The sequence below is a fragment of the Pseudophryne corroboree genome, chromosome 1 (assembly GCF_028390025.1).
Source record: "Pseudophryne corroboree isolate aPseCor3 chromosome 1, aPseCor3.hap2, whole genome shotgun sequence".
Taxonomy (NCBI): domain Eukaryota; kingdom Metazoa; phylum Chordata; class Amphibia; order Anura; family Myobatrachidae; genus Pseudophryne; species Pseudophryne corroboree.
In genome coordinates, this window is record NC_086444.1 from 695,773,278 (window position 1) to 695,799,620 (window position 26,343).

The 26,343-nt window shown below is 49.5% G+C and overlaps 1 long non-coding RNA gene across 3 annotated transcripts in view; it reads left to right on the forward strand.

Annotated features, from left to right (window-relative positions):
• The window catches only part of LOC134907503 (uncharacterized), a 47,997-nt gene extending 24,269 nt beyond the window's left edge, over positions 1 to 23,728 (forward strand). The window contains exons 1-3 of one of the 3 annotated variants that reach the window (XR_010175773.1): positions 15,334 to 15,385; positions 22,014 to 22,390; positions 22,470 to 23,728. This is a non-coding gene — a long non-coding RNA (uncharacterized LOC134907503). Of the gene's footprint in view, positions 1 to 15,333; positions 15,386 to 15,881; positions 15,971 to 22,013; positions 22,391 to 22,469 lie in introns of those variants that run through there. The other 2 variants (XR_010175775.1, XR_010175774.1) reach the window with 2 other exon arrangements.
• The last annotated feature ends 2,615 nt before the right edge of the window (positions 23,729 to 26,343 follow it).

Here is a 26,343-nt window from a genome sequence, read left to right on the forward strand (position 1 = left end):
ACCGAGGTCGCTGGATGGCTAAGCTAAGCGACACAAAGTGGCCGACACAAACACCTGGCCCATCTAGGAGTGGCACTGCAGTGTCAGGTAGGATGGCACTTCAAAAAAATAGTCCCCAAACAGCACATGATGCAAAGAAAAAAAGAGGCGCACCAAGGTCGCTGTGTGACTAAGCTAAGCGACACAAGTGGCCGACGCAAACACCTGGCCCATCTTGGAGTGGCACTGCAGTGTCAGACAGGATGGCACTTCAAAAAAATTGTCCCCAAACAGCACATGATGCAAAGAAAAAAAGAGGCGCACCACAGGTATAGAATGTAAATGGATAGTATACTTAATGACGACACAGAGGTAGGTACAGCAGTGGCCTTCCGTACCATACTGCTATATATAGTATACTGGTGGTCACTGTGTCAGCAAACTGCAAAACTAAAATGCACCACAGGTATAGAATGTAGATGGATAGTATACTTAATGACGACACAGAGTTAGGTACAGCAGTGGCCTTCCGTACCGTACTGCTATATATAGTATACTGGTGGTCACTGTGTCAGCAAACTGCAAAACTAAAATGCACCACAGGTATAGAATGTAGATGGATAGTATACTTAATTACGACACAGAGGTAGGTACAGCAGTGGCCTTTCGTACCGTACTGCTATATATAGTATACTGGTGGTCACTGTGTCAGCAAACTGCAAAACTAAAATGCACCACAGGTATAGAATGTAGATGGATAGTATACTTAATGACGACACAGAGGTAGGTACAGCAGTGGCCTTCCGTACCGTACTGCTATATATAGTATACTGGTGGTCACTGTGTCAGCAAACTGCAAAACTAAAATGCACCACAGGTATAGAATGTAGATGGATAGTATACTTAATGACGACACAGAGGTAGGTACAGCAGTGGCCTTCCGTACCGTACTGCTATATATAGTATACTGGTGGTCACTGTGTCAGCAAACTGCAAAACTAAAATGCACCACAGGTATAGAATGTAGATGGATAGTATACTTAATGACGACACAGAGGTAGGTACAGCAGTGGCCTTCCGTACCATACTGCTATATATAGTATACTGGTGGTCACTGTGTCAGCAAACTGCAAAACTAAAATGCACCACAGGTATAGAATGTAGATGGATAGTATACTTAATGACGACACAGAGGTAGGTACAGCAGTGGCCTACTGTACCGTAATGCTATATATTATATACTGGTGGTCACTGGTCAGCAAAACTCTGCACTGTACTCCTCCTATATAATATTATACTGGTGGTCCCCAGTCCCCACAATAAAGCAGCACACTGAGCACAGATATGGAGTGTTTTTCAGGCAGACAACGTATACTGGTAGTCACTGTCAGCAAAACTCTGCACTGTACTCCTGCTATATAATACAGCTGCTCCCCAGTCTCCACAATTAAGCAGTGTGAGCACAGATATATGCAGCACACTGAGCACAGATATGGAGCGTTTTTTTCAGGCAGAGAACGGATAACTGGTGGTCACTGATCAGCAAAACTCTGCACTGTACTCCTCCTATATTATACAGCTGCTCCCCAGCCCTCCCCACAATTAAGCAATAATGCACAATCAAGTTCAACAATAACGGAGAGGACGCCAGCCACGTCCTCTCCCTAACATTTCCAATGCACGAGTGAAAATGGCGGCGACGCGCGGCTGCTTATATAGAATCCGAATCTCGCAAGAATCGGACAGCGGGATGATGACGTTCGGGCGCGCTCGGGTTAACCGAGCCATACGGGAGAATCCGAGTATGGCTCGGACCCGTGTAAAAAAGGGTGAAGTTCGGGGGGGTTCGGTTCCCGAGAAACCGAACCCGCTCATCACTAATTTGCAGTCTGCTGATATTCGTCCGATTTGCAATTTGTAATTTTGCAACGGAAGCTGAATGAGGCCTATCATACAGAAGATTAATAGAGCAGTGCACAAGCCACACAGACATAAAAATGAAAACGTAGAACGCTAAGACTAAACATAACACCAATCTAACAAAACAAAGAAAACTGAACAACTAATAACAAATGTGAGTCACTTCTCAGATCACACACCTCCTTATGGTTGCATCTGATTAAATAGCACGGAACTACCTTAGTTGGACAATTCAAAAACCATCCATTTCACCTACAAATGCTTGTATCTGTATTATTGTAATTTTGTTTTTGAAGCACAGCTGCACCAATGCAATTTTACCTGCAAACACTTAAAACATCTAACATAATTACCATCGCTTCTTAAACCTCTCACAATCCTTTCATTTCTTACACTCCAAATACATTTCTGCACCCACTTTATCTACGCTTTTGACTAATTTCATACTAAATCTACACCCATTAAGCCTACACTGCTTTTCTCACCTGCATTTCTGCAATTCTTCTGCTCGGATTCCCTTACAGCCTCCACTCCCACTTCCACTTTCCCTCAACCTATTTACCTACTTAACACTATGTCAAGGCTTTCTTATACTCCCCACATCAGTCACTGTCTACCTAATAATGTATCTTTATCCTTCCCCCCTAGTCTCCTACACCTCCTCCTCTCTCCCCTCCTCCTCTCTCCCCTCCATCCCTCTGTTTCCTTCCCCCTCCTTTCCTGTTACCCCACTTTCATTCACCTCTGCCCCATGGTCCTGCTACCCCACAACTCAGCCCTGCTCCCTCTCTCCTTTCCCTGTCACCTCCCCACACCCCCATCCACATCACACTGACCTCCCTCCCTGCCCACCTCCTGCAGTTTCCCCTCCTAGCTCAGGCACCCGTACCATCACTACTCTCTCATCATCCCTGCCCTCAAAGTTAATCTCTCCTCATCGCTTCAGCAACCCTGATAATCTCATTCACATCTCTCCCACAAACTCATACCCCCTATCCTGTGCCCTGTGGAATGCCAGATCTGTTTGTAACAAACTGGTCCCCACTCATGACCTTTTCATTTCCAACTCCCTATACCTACTAGCCATTACTGAAACTTGGATTACGCCCTCTGACACTACTTCTCCTGCTGCTCTCTCTGTTGGGGGCCTCACATTCACACACACACCCCGACCTGGGGGTCGCCATGGGGGTGGTGTTGGGGTCCTTTTACCTTCTAGTTACTCCTACCAACTCATACCACCAGAACCATCCCATACATTCTCTACATTTGAGGTCCATGCCATACGCCTCTTCCAACCAGTACATCTTAGAGTAGCTGTCATTTACCGCCCCCCTGGCACTGCTTCCAAATTCATCGACAACTTTGCTTCCTGGCTTCCTCACTTCCTCTCTTCTGACATTCCCTCCATTATCCTAGGCGATTTCAACATCCCTATTGACATCCCCACACAATCCCCGGCCTCTAAACTCCTTAACCTCACCTCTTCACTTGGTCTCTTCCAGTGGACCTCCTCACCCTCCCATGTGAATGGGAGCTCACTGGATCTGGTCTTCACTCACCGCTGTGATATTTCTGATTTTTCAAACTCCCCATTTCCACTCTCTGACCACCACCTGCTTTCCTTTAACCAATCTCTCTCGACTTCCCCATCTCTACCTCCTAAGGCTACCATCACTAAGCGTAACATTGAAGCTATTGACACCACATTCCTTTCCTCCCTGTTTGACTCACTTCTCTCTCCTATTCTCTCTCACTCATGCCCTGAACAAGCCACTTCCACATACAATGCATCCCTTACTTCTGCTCTTGACTCTGTTGCTCCACCAACCACTATTCACCCTCGCAAATTAACACCTCAACCCTGGCACACCAAATGCAGCAGATATCTGCAAAAATGCTCACGTACTGCTGAGCGACACTGGAGGAAATCACGCTCTAAGGCAGACTTCCTCCATTTCAAACTTATGCTCTCATCCTTCAGTGCTGCCCTTTCTCTTGCTAAACAGTCATACTTCAAGAACCTCATCTCCTCCCAGTCTTGCAACCCCCGGCGCCTCTTTGCCACTCTCAACTCACTCCTCTGCCCACCTCCACCTCGTCTCCCATCCTCACTCTCTGCTCTTGACTTTGCCACGTACTTCACATCCAAAATTGACTCCATACGTCAGGACATCACATCACAACAGACCATTAGTAACCAGCCTTCTCCTATCCCTTACCAACCCTCCCCATCCCTCGCACCAACTCTGACATCTTTCTCCCATGCATCTGGAGAGGAAGTCATGGCCCTCATTCGTTCCTGTCCCCGCACCACCTCCCCACTTGACCCTATCCCCTCTCGCCTCCTCTGCTACCTCTCTCCTTCTGCTTGTTCCCATCTTTCCCACCTTCTCAATCTCTCCCTCTCATCAGGCACTGTCCCCTCTGCCTTCAAGCATGCACTCATCTCTCCTATTCTTAAAAAACCTACCCTTGATCCAAACACTCTCTCCAACTACTGACCCATCTCTCTCCTGCCTTTTGCCTCCAAACTCCTTGAGCGTATTGTCTACAACCGCCTTACTTCCTTTCTTTCCTCACACTCACTGCTTGACCCATTCCAGTCTGGCTTCCGTCCTCTCCACTCCACTGAAACTGCCCTTACAAAAGTATGCAATGACCTCCATGTTGCTAAATCTAAGGGACACTACTTTATACTTATTCTACTTGATCTCTCTGCTGCTTTTGACACTGTGGACCATCCTCTCCTACTGCAAATCCTTCACTCCATTGGTCTGCGTGACACTGCCCTCTCTTGGCTGTCTGCCTACCTTTCTGACCGTTCATTCTCTGTCTCCTCTCATGACTCCACCTCCCCCTCACTTCCACTAACTGTAGGGGTACCCCAAGGTTCTGTCCTTGGTCCTCTTCTCTTCTCTCTCTATACGTCCTCACTAGGTAAGCTCATTAGTTCTTTTGGTTTCCAATATCATCTCTATGCTGATGACACTCAAATCTATCTTTCCTCTCCAAACCTCTCCCCTGCTCTCCTCACTCGTATCTCCAACTGTCTCTCTGCTACCTCTTCCTGGATGTCCCAGCGCTTTCTTAAACTTAACATGTCTAAGAACGAGCTGATCATCTTCCCTCCCTCCCGTATAACCTCACCTCCTACAATCTCATTATCTATTGATGGCACTACTATCTCCTCTTGCCCCCAAGTGCGCTGTCTTGGAGTAATCCTTGACTCCTCCCTCTCCTTCAAACCACACATTCAGCACCTCTCACAAACCTGCCGTTTTCATCTAAAAAATATTTCCAGGATCAGACCCTTTCTGACCCAGGATGCTACTAAGACTCTTATCCACTCACTGGTCATCTCCAGACTGGACTACTGTAATCTCCTCCTGACTGGCATTCCTGACAAATACCTCTCTCCACTCCAATCTATCCTCAATGCTGCTGACCGGCTCATTTTCCTCACCAAACGCACTACGTCCACCTCTCCTCTCTTACTAGACCTTCATTGGCTCCCCTTCCCTTTCAGAATCAATTTCAAGCTTCTCATAGTTGCTTACAAAGCCCTCATCCACTCCTCTCCCATCTACATCTCTGACCTTATCTCCCTTTACACTCCCACACGTCCTCTTCGCTCTGCTAATGCACGCCGACTCTCCTGCCTACGGATTACTTCCTCCCACTCCTACCTCCAAGATTTTTTACGTGCTGCACCACTTCTCTGGAATTCCCTACCTCTCCCCCTCAGACTCTTCACCTCTCTACAAAACTTCAAACGGGCTCTCAAGACCCACTTCTTTACCAAACCCAGCCGAATCTCATCCTAAACCTCTGTCCCATGCTCTCTATGTACCCCATCTGTCTCACCCCTGTCTGTCTACTCCTCCCCTTTAGAATGTAAGCCCTCACGAGCAGGGCCCTCTTCCCTCATGTGCTTATCCTTTTCTTACTCTAATAATATTCAACTGCACCAAATCCAGCAGTCTTCTGCCACCTGATACTTATTCCAGTGTCATCTGCTGATGTAGCTATGTTTATTTACCCTGTACTTGTCCTATATTGTCGTCAACTGTAAGTTGCTGTTTTCCTGCTTGATTATTTGTTTATGTACTCTGTAATTGGGCGCTGCGGAACCTATAAATAAAGGATAATAATAATAATAATAATAATAATAATAATAATTCAGGATGGAGAACAGAATGACAGACATGGGAATGGAGAGAGTTAAACCTCCTGTGATGGGTGTGGACCAAAATGGCATGACAGGTTACAGCCAATTATAGGTAGGGGAGGGATCACTATATATAGGGGATGCATAGGGCATTAAGGGTCTCTTTTAGTTTGCCTTCCTTGCTGGTGAGTTTATGCTGTCCTGATTAGGTCAGTTTATTGCTTGCTAGGAGATTTAGGTAGTGCTTTTAGTGCTTTAGTGTATTTTTGCTGTTGCCTTTAGCTTAACTTAGCTTTCGGGGGTTTTAGCACTCTGTTCACCTCCCCCTCCTTCTCCCTTCTTGTGTCATGGCTGCCGCAGTCCGACCCCAGCATTCCCCCCGGGCCTCTGCACGCTACCGCTCAGGGGGTGGTGAGGAGGGCGCCATTGTGGGGCCAGTAGCCTTGGCCGGCCGTTCTGCCTCCTCGTCTGCTGGCACGCGTGGCGGCGGTGGGTCGAGCTCGATCTCCCCTGCCACAGTTGCCGGAGGGGGGGCGCCAGTACGCGGCTAGGGAGGGAGTTGTGGCCGGGGCTCGGCTTGCGGCTCCCTCCGTCTGTGCCCAGTCTTCGCGGGGCCGCGGGCGCACGCGTGCACACCGGGGCGGGCCTACGCGCCTTCCCACAGGGGGTTTCATTCCACCTCCGTCGCCCGTAGCTAAGCCGTAGTTGTCTGCCGGCCGTGGGTGGCGGGGTGGGCGGCAGGCACCGGAAAGGCATGGGGAGGCGGTGGCCGGATCTCGGCCGATGGCTCTCTCCCCTGCAGGCCGGACTTGTCCTCGGCATGGGGAGGGGCACGCTCGGCAGGGGTCGCGCGCGGCCGTCCCTGCTGCTTCTGGCCCCGCTCGTACACATGTGCGCGCAGCGGCGGCTCTTGATGGTCTCTCTCCCCTGCTGCCTCCCTCAGTGCCGGAGTCCCGTCGGGGACGACGGAGGGGGCGGGGGGCGGGCCGTTTTAATTATGCTGCTGACACTGATAATTCTGATGATGAGTTGGCTGAGGGGGCTGCTTTCCCTGTCGCTCGGGGGTGCTCCAGGTTTCAGGAACCTGGAGCCTCCCGGCTGGGGGCTGGTGTTGGAGCGCAGGCTCGGGCTGGCAGTGGTGGCCGGGCATTGGAGGATGGAATGAGTGAAGGGGGCGGGGTGCAGAGGGCAGGACAGGGGGTCAGAGGGGGGACCAGCAGGTCACTCAGGCGATCTGACCTTTTAGGGGCTGGGCCCTCCCCGGCACCTTATGTAGGCCAGGGTAGGAGGCGTAGTGGGGCACCGGAGGCCCCGGGAGTCTCGCTTGGCAGTGGTCGGGAGGATAGAGGTGAACGGGGGCCACTGGGGACCTGGCATCTGCACTGTCATCAGTGGTGTCGGCTTTAGCCCCATTGGTGGCAGCTGCCTCCCCGGGTTCGGTGCATCTTGCGGGCACGCGGGGGGTTAGGGGGGCTTTTGCCGCACCGTCGGGATCAGTGGTGCAGCGGATAGAGTGAGCTTGCCAGGAGTTGCAGGAGGCCGCAACGCAGTTGGGCACCCCGCCAACGGGGGTGAGGCGCTCGCGTAATGAGCAGGCGGGGGTATCTCGGAGTGGTCTGCCGGTCCCGGCAGTGGTTTCCGGGTCCCGTTCTTTGTTTTCTTTTTCAGGAGGGCTTGGCGAGATGGAAGATGATGGGGACGAGGATTTTGAGATTCACACAGTTCTGGCGTCTGAGTCCGAGCAGTCGTCATCGTCAGGTGAGGTGGAGGTTTCGGCATCGGGCTCTTCCGCGCGCACTAGTTCTGACAGTTCCTCCTCTTCTTCATCCTTATCGTCGCAAGCGTCCAAGGTTAGTAGCACGACTAGAGCGAAGAAGCGGGCTGCCAAGTACGCAAAAAAGGCGGCTGGGCAGCGGATTTAGAGCAATCGCAGGGCCAAGAAGCGCCGTAATTTGCCGGGAGTGGTGCACTGTGACTATACGGCAGTGTTAAGGGGGTTGCGGGATAGCTGCCATAGGAAAATTGGTAGAGGCGATTACGTGGATTTGTTCGTGCTGACTAAGGATGCTAAGAAAGAGTATAAGGCAGCTAAAGCTAAGAAGGGCATAGGTGCTGAGGCGTTCCAGTCGTTTGACAATTGGCTGGCTTCTGCGTCTTTGCGGCGTGTTATTTGGAGGATAGGCCGGATGAGCACATGAATATCATCCGGTACTTGCACCTGATACATGATAGGCAGCGGTCTTCGACAGGAGTTGAGTGGCGCGCGTATGATGAGAAGTTTAGGGAGAAGCAGGACTGCTTGCATATAATTGATTTTGGGTGCAAAGACGTGGAGGTATGGCTTCAGGTCACTCGAGCTTCTCAAGCTGCAAAGGAACCCCGGACTCCGGGGGCGGATGTTCAGCACACTGGGTTAGCAGCCCAGGGAGCTAGCGCGGAGGTGGAGTTGAACAGGAAAGGTAGAGCTGCTACTCGCGCGGGGGGGGGAGGTGCCGGCGAAGGGTAAATGCTACGCTTATAATAACGTGTCCTGTTCCTTCAGCAGGCAGTATCGTTTTTGACACACATGCTTGCAATGCGGCGGTTTTCACCCGGCCTCCAACTGTTTTAAGGGCAGTCGGCAGGGGCCGAGAGGCGGTAAGCAAGGCTTTGGTAAAACCCCTGGGAGCGGGAGCGCTCCAACGCCAATTAAGTTGGATGCCATGTCCAAGTGGCTTGGCTGGTATCCTGATAGGCAAGTCGCTAGTTTTTTGTCTCAAGGGTTCCAGTTTGATTTCCGCCTGCCAGTTGTGGGCGACGTCAGTGTTAGGGCCCTCAGGAATTTTCAATCCACTCGCACTTTTCCGCCAGTTTTGCGCGAAAAAGTGGAGAAAGAAGTGCGACTGGGTAGGATGGTAGGCCCATTTCCTCTGCCCCCATTGGATGATTTGGTTATTTCTCCTGTGGGGGTGGTCCCTAAGAAGACTCCAGGTGCCTTTTGGCTCATTCAGCATCTCTCTTACCCGTCAGGGTCGTCAGTCAACGACGCAATACCGCAGGAACAATGTTCGGTGATGTACCAGTCGTTTGACGAAGCGCTGGGGATTGTTCGGACTTATGGCCCAGGAGCCCTGATGGCTAAGATTGATGTTGAATCCGCATTTTGGTTTCTTCTGTTGCATCCGGACTCATTCTGTTTTATGGGTTTTCGGATCGGAGCGGAATATTTCATTGACAAATGTTTGCCAATGGGATGTTCCGTTTCCTGCTCATTCTTCAAAAAATTTAGCACGTTTTTGCACTGGTGCGTTGAGTCTTCTACAGGAGGTCATGGGGTAGCACATTACCTTCATGATTTCCTGTGCGTGGGACCGTCGAATTCCCCGTGCTGCAGCGGTTTGTTGTTTAGCACCCGGGCCCTGTTTTATCACTTTGGCGTCCCTGTGGCCGAGGATAAAATGGAGGGGCCGGTCTCCTGTTTGTCGTTTTTAGGGATTGAAATCGACACGATGGCGGGCTCCTGCCGCCTTCCTCAGGCCAAGGTTGCCAAGCTTTGCAAGGTTATCGGGCAGTTCGTGGCGTCACGCAAGGTTACGCTGCGGCAGGCGCAGTCTTTGTTGGGTCTCTTGAACTTTGCTTGTTGGGTCATCTCGATGGGCAGGGTTTTTTGCCGAAAGTTGGAAAGGTCGATGGCGGGGTGTGCCAGACCGCATCACTTCATTCGCTTGTCCTCCGAGATTAAGAGGGACTTGGCCATTTGGGCCTCGTTCCTGGAGGGATTCAATAGGGTGCGTATCTGGTTGGCCCCGACGGTCGACAATGCTGGATTGCAGCTATTTACTGACGCGGCGGGTTCCTCTGGGTTCGGATGCTACCTAGAGGGATCTTGGTGTGTGGCTCCTTGGCCTGAGGAATGGTTTCGCGTAGGTTTTACTAAGGACCTTTTGCTGCTTGAGCTTTTTCCAATCATGGTGGCCTTGGAGGTTTGGGGTGAGCGTCTGGCCGATCGCAGCATTTTGTTCACATGCGACAATCTGGGCGTGGTGCACGCGATTAATAATCAGAGGGTCAAGTCACTTGTGGTATTGAGGGTGCTTGCGCAGCTGTTGCTGATGTGCTTGCGTCGGAATGTATGGTTTCGAGCGCAGCATGTTCCAGGACTTGAGAACGGAATAGCCAGCGCGTTGTCCCGCGGGCAGTGGGAAAGATTTTGGCTTCTAGCACCTGAGGCCGATGCGCGGGGTTTTCAATGTCCTGATTATGTCTGGCAGGTGATCGGTCCGGACGGAAGAGCTTAGCGAGGCGATCAGTAGCTCCGAACACGCTCAAGGCTTACAGTCAAGCTTGGAGTGAGTGGGAAGAGTTTGTCCAAGCGCAAGGGCAAGCAGGTAAGAGCAGTCATCGGCTGATGTTTTCTTTTATTTGGCAGCTTTTTGTCACGGGTAGGTCTAGAGCCGTGGTGTCACAGTACCTGGCAGGGATTTCATTTTTTAGTAAACTAAAGGGTTTTCCTGATGTAACAAAGAGAACAAAGAGCGGCCTCCTTACAAAAGTGATGAAAGGGTGGGCGCGTGTAGCGCCAGCTCCGCCGGATAGGCGGCGCCCGATCGATGCGGCTCTGCTGCCGGCGGTCATCTGTGCGGTGTCCAAGGTCGCGTCTTCACTTTTTGAGTCATTGTTGTTCGAGTTGGTGTTCTCCATGGCTTATCATGGGGCCTTTCAGGTTTCGGAACTGGTGGCACCTTCTAAATGGACTGATTCACGCATGCTCCGAGACGATGTGGTGGTGGGTGAGAGGTCTTTGCTGTGTAGACTGCGTCGCTCTAAGACGGACCAAGTGGGTAGATGGGTCACTTTGGTTTCGTCTTTGGATGAGCGCATTTGCCCGGTAAAGTTGGCGATTAGATATGCGGCAGTACGGCCCGATGCGAGGGGATCCTGGCTGCTGCATTATGACGGTTTACCATTGATGAAGTATCAATTTCGCTGGCTGCTGAGTCGCTGGCTGGTCGGCTTGGGCCTTTCACCCTCTGCTTTTGGTACGCATTCCTTTCGAATCGGGGCTGCGACGTCGGCTGCGTCGGCAGGTTTTTTCCATTGTGGAGATTCAGGCGGTGGGGCGCTGGAAGTCTTCCAGTTACAAGCGATATATTCGCCCGGATTTATGAGTTCCTGTTTTAGCAAGTGTTAAGAGGTTTACTGTTGGATTTGTTGTGTCCGTCATTGTTCAGTTTGTGTCCGTTTGTCTCCCCTGTTCATCCTACTCAGGGATTATCTACTCGCCACTGCTGGCAGTGGGGGTCTGGAGTTCTTTTGCACTTTTTGCCTGACCTGACGGACTGAATTTCAATTTTACCATAATTCGGCTGATTGGTTCCAATTAAAAGTCCCTCGGCAGGTTTTTTAAGCTTTCACCTCCAGCTGAGTTCTATGTTTTCCCCATTTTCACACCCCCACCCCCTCTTTTACTTTTGCTTTGTTTTATTTGATCTTTCCCTTTGTGCCTTTATGTTATGCTTCGATTGGCTTGGAGCTTGTTTAGCACGGCTAGGCCGTGTCTCAATGAGAAATGAATTTTTTTTTTCTTTTTGGCAGATCCTTCAGGTTAAGTCATATATTAAGCTCATGTTAGGACATTTACTAACCTACTTTTTATTCCTTTCTTTCACTTTAGGTTGGGTGGATGACGAGTTGTCAGTATGGGTAGTCAGTCACTCTTTTGTTTACTGGGCAGCCAGGTTTTTGGCCTCGGAAGGGGCGCAGTTTTTTCCCAAGGCTCATAGTTTTCGTTGGCTTGGTTGGCGTGGAATGATGTGGCATGAGTTAAAGGGTAGGTTGGTCAGTCAAGCCAGGGAGCATGGAGTCCCTAGGGTCCTGGTTGTCCATTTGGGTGGTAACGATCTGGGTAAGAGGACGTCTTTAGATTTGAGATGGTCCATGGTGGAAGATTTGTCAAGTATTGCCACAGCTTGGCCTAGCTGTGTTTTGGTGTTCTCCATGATTGTGCCAAGGTTGCATTGGCGAGGAGTGGCAGATGGTCGCCCTATTGATGAGGCCAGGCAAAAGGTGAATGCAGCGGTAGCAAAGTGGGTTTTGGCTCACAGAGGGACAGTGGTTCGCCACGCTAGGATTCGGTTCCGTGACACTCACCTTTTTCGGCCTGATGGTGTACATTTGTCCAAGGAAGTGATGATGTTTTTCCTGGAGGATCTGTTTGAGGGTTTGCAGGAATTAGGTTGAGGGTATGGTGGTGGTGCGAAGCCTCTGTAGAAGAGTCTTTCGCTGTTGGCAGAAAAGAACGGCAGGTTCTAGTTTGGCTTGATAGTCACAGTTTTTACGGTGTTGGTGTGGTTTAGGTGCACTCACCTCCAGTGACACACTGGTGGGCACCATCTCACTGTGGCCTCCATTTTGCCGCCTGCATGTCGCTGCAGGCTGTGCTCTGCCTATAAACCTCTATGTCAATGGCTTATGTGCTGCATCCATTGCCTTGCATCTCTGTTGAGTGGGCCTGCATGGGTGACTGGCTCCAATTGCTCCCGGTCTGCTGCTGTCGATCTCGGCTGCCCCTGGCCATCACTGCCTCTGTGTGCCCTAGCCCTTTCCCTGGGCTGTGGACTCACATTGCTGCAGAGGAACATCCCCGGCCTCTGGATCCTGCACCGGTAACCCCTGCACACAGATGCTACTTAGTACGTTGAGCTGCTGGTTAGTATGCCATCCATATATTCTTATGGGTGCCCAAACTTAGATGCATGCACATCCTAACTGCGGAAACACCTGGATTGCTGTAAATACGGCAAGCTGCAGGCTAGATGAGCGTGGCTACATCTGTAGTTTGATTATTTTCTATGCTAATAGTTAGCCTTTCTTCTACTTCTGTCCTGCAGAATCCAAGGTATCAAAAGCTAATCATTGTATTATCTTTGTAAACATTTAAACATTGATTCTAAATGAAGTCACTTCCTTTTTCTAGATATACTAGCCCAATTAATATTTTTCTGTTTTCTAATCTAACTCTTCCACTCATTTGCTTTATAACCACAATTGCCAGCTCCCTCGTGTTGCTACAAGTAATTCTACTCATACAGTATAGAATGCATCTGGGATGTGGCATACAAATTGTGGAGTAGATGTTTATGTGCATTCCCCTTTCTAAAACAATGGGAAACTCAGTAACTGACCAAAACGGGAAAGCATGGGATCAGTTGGTGGAGAAAATGCTGATCCTTGTTTTGACATAAAGTATGGGTGGATCTTGGGGTGCATCCAGGTGAGTTAGCTCTCAATTTAGAAACACATGAATATATGACCCGTAGTGGGGCTATTGTTATGTAGTGCAGGACCACCTGAGCAGAGATGAGTTGACTTGGCTGGTGGCTTACCATATACAGTATTTGCAAATGTGTTTAACTGAGTACTGTGCATTGTATTATTATGTAGGATGCCAGTCGAAGAGTCTAGATTAACCTCTCGCTGGCAAGTACCTGTGATTGTCCAATAAACTGAGCAGCTTCCATTCTGTGCATTACTGAATTTAAAACATCACAGTACAAGTTGGCACTGGCGTCACAAGCTGGGTGTGGGGGGTGCTGTCCACACCTGGGTGTCCACGGAAGGGGTGACACCAAAGTGCAGAGTCTCTTTTGCAGTGACAGGAGCCGACTCTTTGGTGACACTTGTCTCCCGTCACAAATGAGGAGCCAACACTGCAGTCAGCCCAGTCTCTGGGGGCAGCCTGCATCTCCAGGGATGCTGGACACACCCCCAGAGTGAAGAAACGGAGACCCCCGCAAGGGCACGCCTCTTTTGGCGCGGGGGGGATAGTACACCTGGTGACGCCACTGCAAGCAGGATAGTTCTTAGGTACTGAGCAAATTTACATTTATAGTTTTTCTGTTAAACTGTATGGGATTCCTTTGGATTCCTTGGCAAAATCTTTATGCCCTCTGTTATTTGTCATAGTCACCAATAACAGAAAGAAGAAGAAAATAATCCTTAGACTGTGGATATCCTCTTCTTCCCCCTGAGAGGAAACACTCAGGGTCTGCTTTAGAGCCGCAAGCAATCCGCACACAATGCCGATGGTCACGTAGTTGAGTGATTATTTGCACCTGGGCATGCAGCAAAGGTTCTGACATTTCCTACTGTGCATGTATTATGCTGAGTGTGCGCACACAGGTGCTTGCTGTTATATAATATTATGGATCACAAGATAACCTGATATATATTTAATAAGTGTATTCATTTTAATTACCAGCATGGTGACCTTTGATGTGTACTGTCTACCTGCAGGGTTAATCATTTGTCTGAGGGAGGCTGGTAGATTTTATGTAGAGCCCATTAGGACTGCCTTTAATTAATGGCAAAATTATGGGGTGTTATACAGGGGTGTATTAAGAGAAAAGGGGGCCCATGTGCAGTCTCCTCTCTAGCCGGTAGCACAGTCGTTTCTGAGCACTAGGGTTACTTGGAGAACCTAGTGATGTGCCATCAGTGCATGCGCAGGACTCTGGGAAAATAGCATGGTGGCCATTTTCTACATGATTTTCCTACTGTGCATGTGCAAAAGCGCCGGGAAAATGTCACTTATCCCAATTTACCAGTGACTCGTGCAGCACTGCTGCCACTGATGTGGGACTCCAGAGGGGTAAGTATTCAAAAAGTGGGTGCAACGTGTACAATGTGGGCCCCCTGGACCCAGGGGCCCATGTGCACCACACAATAGGAGCTGCAAACCCGTGTAACCCCCATCCGCCTTTTTTCCTGCTGCCATTGCGCTCTGGAGTCCCGAGTGCAGAGAGCAAGAGACATTCCGGGTGCAAGAGATGGCAGTTCAGGGCAGGACTGTGTAGCAGCATTATTCAACGAGGGAGAGAGCAGGCAAGCGACCCGAGGTGTCGGAGTGGCTGGTGAGGAAGTAGAGCAGCATGCTTCAGCTGACAGGTCCTGTGAGGCAGCGTCTGAGGAGGGAAGCAGCGCAGCAGCCAGAGTACCGGGCAGAGTGGGAATGCCAGTGCTTTACTGAAGGAAGAATGCATGAGGTGACTGAACAGTGCAAGGGAGTGTACCTGTGGTGCTTTGAAGAGATGCAGAGAGACAGACCGTGGGAGCCACAGGAACTGTTGCTGGCAGGACAGTACTCCTGGGGTGGGTAACCACTATAGCTCCCAGCCAGAAGCTGAACTCATAGCATTGCAAAGAGTCACACTAACTCATTTAATGCAGCTGCCACTTGTCCATCAGTCCCTGCTCTGAGCCGCCAGCAGCATATTCCCCCATTAACTAGAGTGAGCAACTCAGGCTCAGCTGCTTTCCGACCAGAGGAATATCAAGGTCTGTGATTCCTGCTTCACCTCTCTCCTCTATTGCTCTGACACTGGCTTCCTCCCTGTCACCCACTGCTTCTTTCCATCACCCGTTTCCTGTCACCCACTACCAGTCACCCACTCCTTATCTCCATCACCCTCTCCCTGTCTCCCACTAACAGTCACCCTCTCCCTGACGTTACTCACTGCAGTCACCCTCTCCCTGATGTCACCCACTGCCTCTCTCACCTTTACCTGGCTACTCCCACTGTCTCTCTGTCACCCACTGCTTATCACCCTCTTACCTGCTACTGCCTATCATCATCTTTATGTGTCACCCACTGACTCTTCCTGGCGTCACCCTCTCCCTGTTACCCACTGCTGGCACCCTCTCCCTGTCACCCACTGTCTCTCCCTGTCACCACCAGTGGGTAACCACTATAGCTCCCAGGCAGAAGCTGAACTCATAGCATTGCAAAGAGTCACACTGACTCATTTAATGCAGTTGCCACTTGCCCATCAGTCCCTGCTCTGAGCCGCCAGCAGCATATTCCCCCATTAACTAGAGTGAGCAACTCAGGCTCAGCTGCTTTCCGACCGGAGGAATATCAAGGTCTGTGATTCCTGCTTCTCCTCTCTCCTCTATTGCTCTGACACTGGCTTCCTCCCTGTCACCCACTGCTTCTCTCCATCACCAACTTCCTGTCACCCACTGCTTCTTTCCATCACCCATTTCCTGTCACCCACTACCAGCCACCCACTCCTTCTCTCCATTACCCTCTCCACGTCTCCCACTAACAGTCACCCTCTCCCTGACGTTACCGACTGCAGTCACCCTCTCCCTGATGTCACCCACTGCCTCTCTCACCTTTACCTGGCTTCACCCACTGTCTCTCTGTCACACACTGCTTATCACCCTCTTACCTGCTACTGCCTATCATCTTTATGTGTCACCCACTGACTCTTCCTGGTGTCACCCTCTCCCTGTTACCCACTGCTGGCACCCTCTCCCTGTCACCCACTGTCTCTCCCTGTCACCACTCACTGTCTTTCTGGTCACCCAATGCCTCTCGCTGGCGTCACCCACTTCCTCTCTCTGTCACCCACTTTACCACTGTCTCCTTGTGACCCACTGACTGACACCCTTTCCCTGTCAACCACTACTTCTCTCTATCGCCCCTCCATCACTCACTTCCTAGTATTCTCTCCTTGCCACCCACTGCCTCTCCCAAGCATTACCCACTACCTACCCACTACCTATACCGATCACCCCAATGTCACCCTCTCCCTTTCACCCTGTCACTTACTGCCTGTCACCTTGTCCCTGTCTCCCACTGCTTCTCCTTGTCACCCTCTCCCCATCACTCACTGTTTCTCCCTGTGGGTATAGTAGGTTATGCCGGCGGTCGAGATCCTGGCGCCCAGCATACCGGCATGGGGATCCCAACCGCCGGCATGCTGGCAGTGGGGCAAGCGCAAATGAGCCCCTTGTGGGCTTGCTGCACTCACCACGGTGCGGGCATGGTGATGTGCTATGCGCTCCACGCTAGTTATTCTCCCTCTCTTGGTCGTGGACCCCCAAGAGGGAGAATAGTTGTTGGTATGCCGGGTGTCGGGATTCCGGAACCGGTATATTGAACCCCGAGATCCAAACAGCTGGCATACTGACACCCACCCTGTTACCCACCGCCTCTCTGTGTCTCCCTCTGCCACATTGCATATTATGAACTTGGGACCTTATTCAGTACCCACACAAGGAACAAAAACAAGGTGTGACCACACCTAGAGGATGGCTGCTTCAGCCGTGTGAGGGTCCATCAGACTACTCTGTGAACGCCTAAAAGAACCTAGTCAGCCATATGTCCAGTCCAGACCTGCATGTGGCAGGGTGGACTACCAAGCTCTGTGTTTTATTTGCAGGGAGGACTACAAGAAGGCCTCTAGTTTTTTTAAAGTGGCAATCATTTACATTGCCAAAACAAGGTAGTTTTTGCTATGTAAATGTTTGCCACTTAAAAAAAAAAAAACAGGAAAAATCTCCTAAAATCTCTCACTTTCTGATTTTCACACCCTGTTACATTCAACCCATTGACTGAGTCTGCCATTACTACCTTCTCTGGCAGAGAATTCCAAATCCTTACTTTTTTCGCTGGGTATGAAATTATTTCCTCTCTTCTAACCTCAGATGGTGTCCGTGTGTCCTGTGTAGAGCTCTCTCAATAAAAAAAAATTGCCTGATGCAGACGGAGCCATGCTCATCTATCCCTTTAATAGGATTAACTGAGTCAGGGCAGTCGGACTTAAGCTAGCCATACATCAGACCAACTTTTCTCCAACACTCCAAACTTCCAACCATCCAACTTGTCTGTTCAACTAAAACAGTGCCCCACACATCTCACCAACTTTTTAACCAGTGCTCCACACATCTAACCAACTTTTCATCAGACCAACCAACCTTCCAACTTCTGTCCAACTTGTGATGTCACCGAAGTAGGCGGACAGTGCCTTCCTACAGTTCTTCAGTTTTGTTTTGTTTTTTCATTTCAAAACATGCAGAAGTGTCTTTTTTTCAGTGAAACTGGGCTTTTCTTTCACCACCATACATTTATTAGATTTACTAATTTTTATACTGAACTATGGATACCAGCATGGTTGGGCTGCCAAGGCAAATATATATATATATATATATATATATATATATATATATATATATACACCAGATGTAGATATTCGGCACTCCCAATGTAGTAAAATGTACAGCTTGCCTGGTGCCCTCCTGAGCTTCAAAAAGCAAACATATCACAAACGATAGGCGGCACTCTAGGACTTTTCAAAAATCAAGAACATACGTGACCCTGTTCTGACAGCTTAACGTTTCGGTTTCGGTCATTTTCAATCCGCCACAGTTTGCTGGCGGAATCTAATAAAAAAATTTAAAAACATGTTTTTTTTGGGTGTTTTTTTTTTTGTAATAGCATATCTATTTATATTAGAAGGGATTAGGTACTTGGTTTGTCTTTTTTGGAGGCACAAGTATTATTTATATATTTTTTAAAAGATTATTATTATTATTATTATTTTTTTTTTTTTTTTAATGGAATGGGGGAAAAAAAAACAAAAAAATTGCGTGGGGTCCCCCCTCCAAAGCATAACCAGCCTCGGGCTCTTCGAGCTGGTCCTGGTTCTAAAAATCCGGGGGAAAAACGGACAGGGGATCCCCCGTATTTTTAAAACCAGCACCGGGCTCTGCGCCTGGTGCTGGTGCAAAAAATACGGGGGGACAAAAAGAGTAGGGGTCCTCCGTATTTTTTACACCAGCATCGGGCTCCACTAGCTGGACAGATAATGCCACAGCCGGGGGTCACTTTTATACAGTGCCCTGCAGCCGTGGCATTAAATATCCAACTAGTCACCCCTGGCCGGGGTACCCTGGGGGAGTGGGGACCCCTTCAATCAAGGGGTCCCCCCCCCAGTCACCCAAGGGCCAGGGGTGAAGCCCGAGGCTGTCCCCCCCATCCAAAGGCTGCGGATGGGGGGCTGATAGCCTTGAGAAAATGGAAAGAATATTGTTTTTTCCAGTAGTACTACAAGTCCCAGCAAGCCTCCCCCGCAAGCTGGTACTTGGAGAACCACAAGTACCAGCATGCGGGAGAAAAACGGGCCCGCTGGTACCTGTAGTTCTAAAGGGAAAAAAATACCCAAATAAAAACAGGAGACACACACCGTGACAGTAATACTTTATTTTACACATGTCGACACACACATACTTACCTATGTTGACACGAAGCAGTCGGTCCTCTTCTCCAAGTAGAATCCACGGGTACCTGAAAATAAAAGATAATTATACTCACCTGATCCAGGGTCCAGATTATAATCCACGTACTTGGCAAAACAACAAACCGAACACCCGAACCAAACGGACTGAAAGGGGTCCCATGTTTACACATGGGACCCCTTTCCACGAATGCAGAGACACCCCCGTGACAGCTGTCATAGAAGTGTCTCTTCAGCCAATCAGGAAGCGCCACTCCGTGGCACTCACCTGATTGGCTCTGTGCGCGTCTGAAGTGACAGAAGCGCATCGCACAGCTCCCTCCATTAGTTTCAATGGTGGGAACTTTCCGGTCAGCGGTGGGGTTACCCGCGGTCAGCCGCTGACCGCGGGTGACCTCACCGCTGACCGGACAGTTCCCACCATTGAATATGTGTGTGTGTGTGTGTGTGTGTCAGTGTATGTGAGTGTAACAGTATGTGTGTATACCAGTGTATATGTGTGTGTCACAGTGTACATACATGTGTATCAAAGTGTATATGTGTGTGTATCACAGTTTACATATGTGTGTATCAGTTATATATGTGTGTGACAGTGTATATAGGTGTGTCTCAGTGTGTGTGTGTGTGTGTGTGTGTGTGACAGTGTGTATATATGTATATGTCAGTATGTGTGTGTATCTCACAGTGTATGAGTGTGTCACAGTGTCTATACAGTACGTGTCTATCACAGTGTATATATGTGTGTCTATCACACTGCATATAAGTGTGTATCAGTGTACATATGTGTCAGTGTGTGTGTATATATATATATATATGTGTGTGTGTATATCAGTGTACTTATGTGTGTCAGTGTGTGTATATATGTGTGTGTCAGTGTGTATATATGTGTGTGTGTGTCTGTCTGTCTGTTGTCGGGCGGGGGGGGGGAGGGGGTGAATTAGCGGTGTGCTGAGGGAGGCTGGCGGCCGGGGGGGGTGAATTAGCGGTGGCTGAGGGAGGCTGGCGGCCGGGGGGGGGGTGAATTAGCGAAGCGGGGGCTAAGGGAGGCTGGCGGCCGGGGGGGGGGGGGGGTGAATTAGCGGTGCGGGGGAGCCGGTGCGCTGGCTGAGGGAGGCTGTCGGCCGGGGGGGGGGGATGAATTAGCGGTGGCTGAGGGAGGCTGGCGGCCGGGGGGGGGGGTGAATTAGCGGTGGCTGAGGGAGGCTGGCGGCCGGGGGGGGGGTGAATTAGCGGTGGCTGAGGGAGGCTGGCGGCCGGGGGGGTGAATTAGCGGTGCGCTGGCTGAGGGAGGCTGGCGGCCGGGGGGGGGTGAATTAGCGGTGGCTGAGGGAGGCTGGCGGCGGCGGCGGGGGGGGGGGGGGAATTAGCGGTGCGCTGGCTGAGGGAGGCTGGCGGCCGGGGGGGGGGTGTGAATTAGCGGTGGCTGAGAGAGGCTGGCGGCCGGGGGGGGGGTGAATTAGCGGTGGCTGAGGGAGGCTGGCGGCCGGGTGGGAGGTGAATTAGCGGTGCGGGGGCTAAGGGAGGCTGGCTGGTGGCCGGGGGGGGGGGGAATTAGCGGTGGCTGAGGGAGGCTGGCGGCCGGGGGGGGGGGTGAATTAGCGGTGGCTGAGGGAGGCTGGCGGCCGGGGGGGAGGTGAATTAGCGGTGCGGGGGCTAAGGGAGGCTGGCGGCCGGGGGGGGGGTGAATTAGCGGTGGCTGAGGGAGGCTGGCGGCCGGGGGGGGTGAATTAGCGGTGGCTGAGGGAGGCTGGCGGCCGGGGGGGGGGGGTGAATTAGCGGTGGCTGAGGGAGGCTGGCGGCCGGGGGGGAGGTGAATTAGCGGTGCGGGGGCTAAGGGAGGCTGGCGGCCGGGGGGGGGGGTGAATTAGCGGTGGCTGAGGGAGGCTGGCGGCCGGGGGGGGGTATGAATTAGCGGTGCGGGGGCTAAGGGAGGCTGGCGGCCGGGGGGGGGGGGTGTGTGAATTAGCGGTGGCTGAGGGAGGCTGGCGGCCGGGGGGGGGGGTGAATTAGCGGTGGCTGAGGGAGGCTGGCGGCCGGGGGGGGGGGTGAATTAGCGGTGCGGGGGAGCCGGTGCGCTGGCTGAGGGAGGCTGGCGGCCGGGGGGGGGGGAGAGATGGACGGTGCTGTGCGGTGGCTGGTCACTGCGGCTGGGGCGGTGAGGTGGCCGGAGGGGGACTGGTCAGAGAGGGTCCTCTGCAGCCCGAAACAAAAGTAGGCGGACACTAGCAGCCAGTGTCCGCCTACTTATCGTTCAGTTTCCCCTACACCTGAACGATTGGTTGGGAAAATCAAACAGGTTTGATTTTCCCAACTAGTTGGTCAGACCGTTTCTGACCGTTTTTTAGCGTGTGGGAGCAAACGGCTGATAATCGTTTGCTCCCACACACTGCCAGATTATCTTTCCAACCAGCCAACTAGTTGGCTGGTTGGAAAGATATCGTCCTGGTGTATGGCTACCATCAATCCCCTGCTGTAATGACTTAATCCCCTGCTGTATTGTTCTCTCTGTATTGTATTGCAACTGAGAACAATTTATGACAAGCTTATGCTAATAAACCATGATGCAGTGAGGGAATGCCATGTGCACCGAATTTCCATTATACCTCAAAAATACATATGTGACATTACATGGGGGCCATGCAGAGTGTAGATTACTGTGTAATGCCACATTTGTGTGTAAGAAGGTTAATGCCATTTTTGGGAATGCAGTGTAATGTTTAATGCAATATTGTTGTGTAATATTGTTGAACAGCATTTTTGGGGTGCAGCGTAATGTATAATGCCCATAAAACAGTGGCATATTATGTTGCGTTGTTTGTCAGGGGTTTTGCACATTGCACTTGTATTTTGTAGATAAATTGTGTTTCTTTATTTTCCCACAGATTTGTCTTCAGAAGAGCAACGCCAAATCTGGTCTGGGTTCATTGAGCTGTACCATGTGAATAAATGCCTTTGGAGAGTCAAGAGCGCAGACTATGCCAACAGAACCAAGAGGAATCGGGCATATGACCAACTGATATGATTCAGTAGAGTCTGAAAAGTGCTGCGTATCTCAACAGTGTTTTTGAAGGAACACAAGAAAGTTGTCGACTCACAATGATCGAGTGCCGGGATGGATAAGGGCTACAAGCCAGCGCTGTGGTATTATGACCTCTTGAAGTTCACCTTGGAGCAAGAGCAGAGGATAAGGTCCTAGAGTAGTCTGGATTGAGAGTTTCCAATCCTCGTTGAAGAGGAGGCCCAGGAGAGTCTGGATCTGGTAAGTACACACACATTTGTATTGTATTGTACCCACACATTTTTACATGGAAATAATTTTTGTTTGATTTATATTGCAGGATCTTTGGAGCTGAAGGTGAAGCCTTCTACCAGAAAGGCCTCAGAAGTGGTCGACCCCATTGTGGCTTCACCATCACCACAGCCACGTCCTCCAAAACAGCAGAGGATGACCAAAAAGGCCACTTCTGCCCCATCCAGCTCACATCAGTTTTTTCAACGTGCAGAGGAGGTTCTTCATAGGCCCCCAGATGTTTACCAAACATTTTGCAACTATATTGCAGTGAAGATGAGACTGATAACGACTCATCAAAAGAGGATCCACAAGCGTTTGGTACTTGATGCTACCTCACGTGCCACCAACCAAATTCTTGTAGATCAGTGTGAGATAATGCCACTTGCCAGACGCCATCACCCAAATATGGCCCCATCCACCTTCCCACATCAACAGCCCATGCAGTATGTGCCAAGAAACCCTCCTCAACAGATTAGGTTTATTTCCGCCAGGTTCTACAAAGCCCGCCCACTTCTCCCAGTCCAGCCCGTCATCCTGTGGCATGTACTAAGACATGCTGAGTACACAGTTCTCTGTACTGGAAGACCCACATTTTTTAAATTTCTAATTAGTTTTTTTATCCCAGTTTTTTAGTTCTGTTGAAAAAATTGTTGTTGACCGTATCCTAGTCTCTTGCTCCAAGTAAACTGTATTGAGGTCATTAGTACGGGTGGTCTTCAGTATGCCGGCGGTCGGGCTCCCGGCGCTCAGTATACCGGCGCCGGGATCCCGACAGCCGGCATACCGACACTTATTTTCCCTCGTGGGGGTCCACGACCCCCCTGGAGGGAGAATAAAATAGCGTGGCGCGCGTAGCGCGCCACCGTGCCCGTAGCGTGGCGAGCGCAGCGAGCCCGCAAGGGGCTCATTTGCGCTCGCCACACTGTCGGTAAGCCGGCAGTCGGGCTCCCGGCGCCGGTATGCTGGTCGCCGGCAGCCTGACCGCCGGCATATCGTAGTGAACCCATTAGTACCACAGCGTGGGCTTCCTGACCTCATTGTCCCAGACTTCTGATTGTTGTGATCGAAGCATTTCTTGTGTTCCTTCTATAAACACTGTTCGGAAATTTGCACTTCTTTACCCAATATATGGTCGCAGCACTGTATTTGGCTCTACTGTATATGATATTCAGTGGATTATGCCTGATTTCTCTTGTGTATTCTGTTGGCAAAAAGCACTTGTTCTCGTGGTAGAGCTAATGAATTCAGTCCAGAATTGGCGTTGTTTCTTAACAATTTTTGAACATATAAAGTTATTAAAAACTATCTTTGTGTGGTATTTTTATTTCATTTTTTAAAATTAATTAATGATCTTGTCATTTTGTTATTTTCAATTTGGTACAACATCCCAAGGTCAGCACAGTGTTATGGAGCCAATGCACCTTTTAATATTTGCCGCAAATAGCAGATTTTAAATACCTCCAAAATGTAAGTAGAAGGGACTGCATGCAGGTATCTCCCATACCTGATGCAATCCCTCCTTTGCCGACGGCAGCAGCATCCCCCATAGGGATGGAAAAAAAGTACCAGCCATTCTGCTACTTGTGATTTCTCAAACCCAGCTTGTGATATGGGTGTAAAGCTGGATACACACTGGCAGATATATCTGCAGTTTAATCAATCTGCAGATATATCTGCCAATGGTGGAAAGATGCACCAATATATCTTAAAGGTATATCTGCTGTTCAATCTATCTGCAGCTATATATGCAGATGGGGGTCGTTCATACATACAGAAAGATGCACCAATATATCTGCAGATATACTGGCTATCTGCTGTACTGTACAGCAGATGCAATACATCTCTACAATACGTCTTTCACAGACATATTGCTTGTACACACCTGCAGATCAGCAAAAGATATATTGGCCAATCAATTGATTGGCCAAGATATTGTCATAGTTGAAAATATTACATACATACCACATGCAAACACCAAACAGAGTGGCCTCTGTGTGTGCACATACACGCACGCTACGTACACTGGTTCACGAGCCTTGCGTATTGGCGTGTGGTATGAGTATATACAGTAGCACACGCATTCGCACAGAAAAGCCACAAAAACATATTCAATATTCTATTCATATAGTGCATAATTTACACATAGTCTCCATACACATTGCCAGCAAGTTACATACACTTAAAAGGTAGAACAATAGAGTTATTCAGCTTTACAGGATGTGAGGGGACAGAGCAAGTTTAGGACTTAGTGTTTGGTATCCAGATGTGCAGTATTTTGTGATCTACATTCCGATTGCTATTTGCAGTTGATCACATGTTTCTGTGTGTAGATATATGCAGAAATATAATATTAGTAAACTGTTATGATACTGTACTCAGGATATTCGGCGGGAACCCAGTGGCGAACACCTGCAAGCACACCTGGACCAAGCATCGCCCATTCATTCAAACCAACCTATGACCCCTCATGTACTGTAAATGGCCTGCCCCTTGACCTATGGAATAAGATAATATTGTTGCATCTTTTATCTGTATCTTTTGAGTAAATACTGTTGATGCGTTGGACCACAACATTACATTTAACTACTGGTGTCGCATTCCATTCTTGTTTGGGATAAGGTGTATTCAGCCACACGTGTCGCTACATTGTGCGTATAATGTGTCGGCGTGTATACGCAACTTAATATACATACTTTAGCGGGTGTACGCATATGTTTAGAGGCCGCAGCGGCTATAACCCTAGTGTAAAATGGTACTGATTTTCCCTATAAGTTAATCGAACTTTACAGTTGGGGGCTCTTCCGGTTCATCTCATACTTGCGGACTTGCAGGGCCTTACAGACTTTGGTCTAACAACAAAGGGTGGAGATGCGTCTACAGTAATTTTGTTTTGTGTTAAAACTACCTAATGTTGTTAAACCACGTCTGTCCTGTATAGTCTCAGAGGTGCTGGGGCGAACTGAGGGACAAGAAGGAAAAGCTATTCTTTTTTTGTGTGTGTTACTTTTGGCGTGAAAACCTGCACAAGCGTACTGATATTTTGTGTATATTCTCATATATTGTTGCCATAGGTTGTAATAGTCATTATAGATCTGCATAGAATCGGATAAGTTATTTGTTATACATCTGGTGTATTTGTTTAAGTGGGTACTTGTAAAACACATACAAAACTCAGTTCCGGCCTAAAGGTTTAGGCAGCACACAATGGAAGTTATCCTCGTGGGTGACTTCCAGCGTGTGTGAGGAACAAAGGAGTATTGTGTATTAAGCAAAAGCAGTAGAAACACAAGTTTGCTCCATTGCTTACATTGATCGATATAAGTGTGGTATATTTATTTGTGAACGCACGATACACACGTGGTATGGTACAACAGTACGTGAAGCGTGTGTACTGGAATGCGCACGTTTGCACGATTACAAGCACGGTTGCGTACTTACGCAAAAGATGCGTAAAATAGCGAGCGCAAGTTTGCTACATAATAGAAGTTAATTTTAAGGTGGGATAAAAGACTTATTAACAAGTAACTAACCGATTTTATACAGATTACTCAAAATCTTATTATAAGTGTACAACCTCTGGGGCAAGCTATCAATCAAAGGGAGTGATTTTTTTTTTCTGTCCAGAAAATATTGTGTATTACTGTGGGTTGAAAGTAGGTGTGATTGTATTGAACCCCGGAATTCGAGATCCTGTAGGGCGAGAAACTCAGCTAGGAGAAGCTCGTAACCGCACGTTTAAGGCCAAGGTGTGGGGTTAGCCAAAACACCCCAGGTGACGGAGACATACCCTTCTAAAAGTAAAATTGTCTTCATAATCGTAAGGCACACAAATAACAAGTATTTGTGAGTCGTGCGATTGGACCGCACATGTGTGTATGTAATACGTGGAGCAACGTGATACAATTTGCGTCATTTTGCGC